The sequence below is a fragment of the Podarcis erhardii genome, assembly GCF_964252035.2.
Source record: "Podarcis erhardii genome assembly, chromosome: Z".
Taxonomy (NCBI): Eukaryota; Metazoa; Chordata; class Lepidosauria; order Squamata; family Lacertidae; genus Podarcis; species Podarcis erhardii.
The window spans coordinates 47397194-47404145 of NC_138504.1; the positions used below are offsets into that span (position 1 = coordinate 47397194).

At 41.8% G+C, this 6952-nt stretch overlaps 1 long non-coding RNA gene across 1 annotated transcript; it reads right to left on the reverse strand.

Moving 5' to 3' along the window:
- Positions 1-328: 328 nt before the first annotated feature.
- On the reverse strand, positions 329-1932 carry LOC309333903. The gene is made up of 2 exons (XR_014152774.1): positions 1729-1932; positions 329-517 (listed from the first exon to the last, which is right to left on the reverse strand). It is a non-coding gene; the product is annotated as an uncharacterized lncRNA (long non-coding RNA).
- Positions 1933-6952: the final 5020 nt, after the last annotated feature.

Below are 6952 nucleotides of genomic sequence, written 5' to 3' on the forward strand. Positions count from 1 at the left end.
TGCCCGGTTCCCTCCGGGGGCGGGAAATTGGAAAGGGAAAGATGCAAAACAAAATAACCGTTCCTTGGAATAACTTTGTATGAGTCTTCTCGTGTCGTTTCTTTTAAAACCATTGGGGGGGGGTATATAATTTTTATTGAATTTTCTGTTTTACCATTTAAAGCACTCATTTTTACACTCTTAAGATATCTATGACTTCCCTTCGTCTCTTTCCACGGTTCATTTTACATATCAGATATCCCTGCATATTTTACCAAAACGATACCATTTGGCATTCCATAAAACAACAGTATAAAAATATGTAAGAGCAAATAAAAATGGAAGAGAGTCAAGCACAAAGGAATAGGTCCAATTTTATGGGTTAGGGAAAGGTAAAGACTTGACAAGCTGTCCGCAGAAACTGAGGGGTAAACTGTAGTTCCAACGATTCTGGGTGTGTGTGAACATGTGCTTTAAATGTGCTCCACGTGTATGGCGTGGCTATGACCTTTCACACATGCTTGATTTTCTGAGAAAGCTGTAAAACAACAGAGAGGTTTATGCGTACTGCTGTAGACTTATGGTGAACACGATGGTTTGTAGAATCATGTATAACTTTCCAAGTTGGTCTCTGGCCAACACTTCTGTGCCATGTAACCAGGCCCAGAACATTGGTACCAAATGAGTGCCACATTTTGTGTCACATGCACTTCATTCTAATACAGTAATATTGGAACTTTCTCTTTTTTTAAAAAAATAATATTTATTAAAGTTTTAAAGGTTACAAAAAGAAAAAGAAAACACACCAAGTTAAACACAAACTTGTAAAAAACAGAAAAATAGAAAAATAGAAACAATTAAAAAAAACACACACAAGGAACCTTCCCATAACTTATCTTTCATTTGCTTGTTTCCTTGACCTCCTCGCACCTCCCTTTTTTGTATTCTAGTTCGGTTAGCTATTTCAGCAAATCCTTTCCATCCTTCCCAATTTTTATCCTATAATTTATCTTAATATAATGTAACTTTACCTTTCCTCCTTTCATCCATTAAGTCTATTTTTACTTAGTCCTTTATAATATTTCTGCTAAAGCCACATAACTTCATTCCAGCCTCCTTCTAACATTCCTTAATTTTACAATGTTTCTGTAAATAAACTTTAAATTTCTTCCAATCTTCTTCCACCGACTCTTCTCCCTGGTCTCGGATTCTGCCAGTCATTTCCGCCAGTTCCATGTAGTCCATCACCTTCATCTGCCATTCAGTATTGGAACTTTCTCAAAGAGGGGAATTATACGCACTAAAATAAATATTGGAAGAGGAAGTGTGAGTCATTGGTGCTCCATTCCCATATATATATATATGTACATATTGGGGAAAGTGGGGGCACCAGTAACTCACACTTCCTCTTCCAGTTTACTATAAAATGTTTCCTCAGATAACTAGCAAAAATGTGCATGTTCCAGATAACTGGAATTTGAAAATCTCACTGCAGGGGAAGGTGTGCCGTTCCCTTCAGCAATACCGCCCCGAAGTAAGAAAGAAATTTCCACAAACTAATGTGGAAAATGTTGCAAAATGCAATTCTGGCGCTCCTGAAGATCTGGTTGAAAAGTTCTTCTAATGTCTGGGTATCGCTGACTTGCAGTGGCTCTGTAAGGATGTTTCCTAGCAGCCTTATCTGGAAATGCCTGGGACGCCACCTCCTGCATACAGAGCATGCACTCTGAAATGGAGCTGTAACCCTACTAGGGAGTAAGTCTTTGGAAGCACTCAGACTTCCTTTGAAGTAAACTTACTTAGGGTCAAACCGTATTCCTCAGGATCAGGAGAAAACAAAAGGGCCTGACTGAACATGCAATATTGCATCCCTAGATACTCCCAACTGCAGAAATTGGACACATCTTTGTTTAGAGTGGCCATTGACACTTGGCCAAAGGAATGGACACCAATTTGTATCTCAACCAGACCTGGAATGCACAGCCATTCAAATAGAGGACACCTTCATACAGAGAATGGTGACCTGTCCACATCCTCTGATAGCCCTGAAAACTGACCACTGTCTTCTGTAAAATAGGACACCTGAGCATCTTATATTTGCTGTTCTTCTTCTGCTGATGAGTGAACGTGATGCCATTTCTCTTTCATCCCGGCCTTTTCCACATTCTGCATAATCTAAATAGGATCCATTTGTTTGTTTATTTAGGTTACTTCCTAAACAAACAATGCAAAATTCAGAGACAGTCTTTTTTCAATAAAAAAAGAAGTATTTTGTTCCCTATGTCTGGGAGTGCTAGAATGGGAAGCATCCATGTAATACAGCTTATTTTAGACACACGCCAGTGATGCATCAGGGGAACGCCTTGCTTGATTTAGTTCTTAGGGAGGAAGAGATAGAGAGAGAGAGAAAGAGGTTGCATTGGAAGTAATAAAGGGCACTGCAGGGACTTGAACCCCGTCCTGGAAACCAGGAGTGCCAACCACCAGCGCCTTTTCCTTTGCGGGGGGGGGGGGGGCGATGCAACAAAGTGAAAAGCAAAACCTGAGCAAACACTGAATACTGAATGTTCTCTCAGGAAAAAGAAAACCCTTAAGAGTTATGAAGTTGCAGACAGAACACAATCGAGGTTTTAAGGGATATTCACCTAGATGAGTTTAAGTCACTATTTGCAGGGCCATTAATTTGCAGGGCAGCAGAGAGAGACTGGTTCCAGTCTTAAAACTCTGCCTTTATGCTCACCTTTTTGTTTGTCCCTCTGAAGTGTGAATTCATGGGCCTGGAAGTTCCTTCTGCTGGTCTGTGAAAAGCAATCTGGACTCATTAGCTTGTTGCTAGCCCATTCCCGCCAGTTCTAGAGAAATGGAACACAGCTGTTCTTACCAGCCTGACTTCTGCAGGAGGAGCTGGCTTCCCCTGAGTGTGGTGGGCTCTTGGACAGAACTGTGAAGAGATCAAGTGAACGGAAATGGAGAGGCCAGCACAAAAGGATTGTACTGAAAAAGATCACTAAATTGTGGTGTGAACTTAACTTGCCATTAAGTTTCCAGAAGGCTTGCAAAATTGTATTTCTTGTGTTGCTGAGATGCACCTGGAAGAGACTAGGGTCTTCAGCAGCCCTCCCCTCCAGACACAGCGGAGCAAAAACAGCAGGTTACCTAAAGCAGCGCGATCAAGACGCAGGTATCTCTCAATCCTATGCTGCAGATGTTCACTTGATGTATCAAGAGCTCTGACACTGCCTTTTACTTGTCAATTGAGCAGATCTGCTTCAGGCACAGGTAGCTCTGTAAAAAAAAGAGCTGGAACAAAGCAAGGTTGGCTGTCCCACCAAAAGATGTACCTTATTGTGTGGTGATGGCACAGGAAAGGGCCTCCCTTGCAGCAGTGTCCCGACAAGAGAAGTCCCTCCAGGTAGAAGCACAGAGAGTGACTGCATTAGGCTTTCGAGTTCGCAGCTCTTCTGAAAAAGTGATTGAATAACCAACATTGCTCAATACAAGCTCTTTGGAATATTTAGTTTGCATATTTGATGTATTATTCCATTTGGAGCCTACCTTTTCTCAGGATGCTTGAATGGTCCCCCTCACTGCGAGCTGAAAGAATCTTTGTACAAAGAGTTGCAGGCATAACACAGCGCATATTTTCTCCTCGGCCAAGCACAACATACTCACCTAGTTGACCTTCAGCCAGAAGACACACAACTGTATTGCTGGTATAATTACAATAGAGCAGTTAGAGATTACTTGTTACTTATTAGTGCCTATCGCCACCTCTGATAATTCAAAAGTTTTTTTTAATAGAAGCTACGATTGCAGTTGAAGGTAACTAAGTGAGACATTACAAAGGAAGAAGTTTGCTACACCAGGTTTTTTAATATATTACCTTAGGAACAGAAGTACTGGTGAGGATTTTAGTATTTGTTGGAAACCCAGCAACTATCAACCCTATCATGCAAGTTTTCACCAAAAAGCCAGTAATACAATTTTGGTGAAATTAAATTTCTAATAAATGGATCATGTTTCCTGCAGTAAACAGACCTATCTATACCCCAGGCAAAGAAAATTGGGAGCTACATGCCTCCTTTATCTACAGGATATAGGGGTACAGATCTCTATTCCAAAATGTTTCACAAAGGTGGGTTGTTATTATTTTGTGTGCCCCATCTGGTCATTAGTGGAACAATCAGCCACCCTCTTATTTATGAGTGAAAATGGCCAGTCAGGATTCCTAAGCTTTCAACTATTTTCGCAGTCATTTCAGCCTTATCTTGTGTGCCCCACTACACCCCCTCTGGTCATTAGTGGAACGTTCAGCCACCCTCTTATGTATGAGTGAAAATGGCCAGAGAGTTTCAAATATTTCAGCCTTACCATTAGCAGACAAAGTTTTCTTCCCCTTATGTACAGGAAAATATGGTCAAGGCTCATTCCAGTAATTATGAATTTGTATGTGCTCAAACGTTTGCTGGACTTTTGCATGTCTGAAGTTTTGCTTTTAAATGGCCGAAGATGGTGAAAACCTCTAGAATCTAGATACTCACTCCAATGCCTCTACCAAGCCGCCTCTACCATTGCTATCAGTAGGTTCATCCTCAAAATGCCTTATTTGTTTTTTTCACACTGAAATCCGCAAGGCAACTGTTACAAGACAAAGGAAGCAGTTTGATGCATCAGATTTTAAAATGGCTATTCTAAATGTATTACCTTGGGAGCAGAAGTGCTTGTGAGGATCCAAACCATGTTTGGATCCTTCTGGATTTATACACATCTGAAGGAATAAAAACTCAACAATATTTTGGTGAGCCTCTTCTGCAGTTGCCCAGTAACTACAATTAGGTATAATACTCTCACCCTTAGTTGGTTGCTTTTTGCTGCTGCTTCTTTTGGCTTTCTCAGTTATTTCCTCCTTTTTTTGCTTCCCCCAGAACCAATTCTTGATCCTAGTGGCTGCCAAACTTTTCTTGTTCAATAGTTTTCGTGCCTTCATTCTGTTCTAACTTCACCAGTCTGAAATGGCTCCTGGAATGCTTGTCAGTTGCCTTGATTCCCATCAGGGAAAAGGGTGGGGTATTAATAATAACAATAGCAATAACAACAACAACAACAACAATAATAATAATAATAATAATAATGCCTCTTCCTAGCTTCATATGCCAAATGCCACCACTTTTAAGCCAGCTGTTCAAGAGGGTTTGTTATTCTATTCCTTGGAAGCCACATTATAAATAAAATGAAGTTCTGCCCATCAGCAAAGGAGCTTATCTATAGTCCCCAAGAAGGTATCACAAAATGGCTGCAAAGCATTTTTGTCAACAAGGCAACCTGAGATAACATGAAATTAAAAGGAACTATGTTGTCTTCTCCCCCTCTGCTTTGCTCTTTATCACATGCACAGCCTTCTTTCCCCCTGGATCCCCCTCCCCTTCTCACTTCTAAGTCTTACCTATGTTAAAATCTTCCCAATTTTGGTTTTTCTAACTTCTGGAGCGAAGTTCTGGAGCGAGTGGTCACAGACCAGATCCAGGTGTTCTTGGAAGAAGCTGTTTTTCTGGATCCATTTCAATCAGGGTTTAGGCCTGGTTTTGGCACAGAGACTGTCTTGGTCACCCTGTGTGATGACCTGTCAAGAGAGAGACAAGGGAAACATGTCCCTGTTAATTCTTCTCAACCTCTCAGCGGCTTTCGATGCCATTGACCACAGTATCCTTCTGGAGCAACTCTCTGAACTAGGAGTAAGTGGCACCAATTTGCGGTGGTTCCAGTCCTACTTGGATGGTCGCTCCCGGAGGGTGTTACTTTTCAGCCCCGTGGAACCTCCAACAGGGGTTCCGCAGGGCTCAATTCTATCCCCCATGATGTTTAACCCTGCTCTGGATGGGGTTACACCGCCCCTGAAGGAGTAGGTTTGTAGCTTGGGGGTACTCCTGGATCCTTTGCTGTTGCTTGAGGCTTAGATCACCTCAGTGGCCCAGAGTGCCTTCCATCAGCTTTGGCTGGTGGCCCAGCTATGCCCCTATCTGGACAGGGATAGCCTAACTACTGTTGTCTATGCTCTGGTAACCTCAAGGTTAGATTACTGCAATACATTATGCATAGGGCTGCCTTTAAAGAAGGTTCGGAAACTTCAGCTGGTGCAGAATACAGTGGCCAGATTACTCACTGCAGCAAGACGGTTTGAGCATATTACACCAATCCTGGTCCAACTGCACCGGCGACCAATTAGTTTCTGGGACCAATTCAAAGTGCTGGTGTTGACCTATAAAGCCTTAAACAGCTCAGGACCACAATACTTCAAGGAAAGCCTCCTCCCATATGAACCTACCCAGACCCTGAGATCATCTTCTGAGGCCCTTCTTTGTGTGCCTCACCCATGTGAGGTCCAGAGGGTGGCAACACAAGAAGAGGCCTTCTCTGCAGTGGCTCCCCACCTGTGGAATGCTCTCCCCAGTGAGGTTTGCCTGGCGCCTTCACTATATACTTTAGGCACCAGGCAAAAATGTCCCTTTTAAACAAGGCCTTTGCCTGTCTGATCTACATCCTATACCCTTTTAAAAATGCTGGCTCTCTTGGGGTGGGGGAGGGTTATTGGGTTATTATTGTTTTGATTTTGTGTATTTGATATTTTATGTGAACTGCCCTGAGACCTTTGGGCATAGGGTGGTATAGAAAACAAACAAACAAACAACTTTGACATCAGACACCCCATTCTTCTTTTTATGAAATGGCCTTTTAAAAGAAAAGCCATCTATTTTCTGTATTTATTCTTCACTCTGCTTGAAGCAGACTTCATATCCACCTACCATTTCCTGTGCTCCTTTTCACACCCAATGACTTGCTGGTTGAAAGGTAAATAAATTTGATTTTGCCCCTCACATTCTTTCATTTGTCTTTTTCCCCTGTATCTCTTTTTAAAGTGGTAAATAATAATTTTTCTGTGCCTTACAATTCCTTTGCTTACTTAAAAAAAAATTAA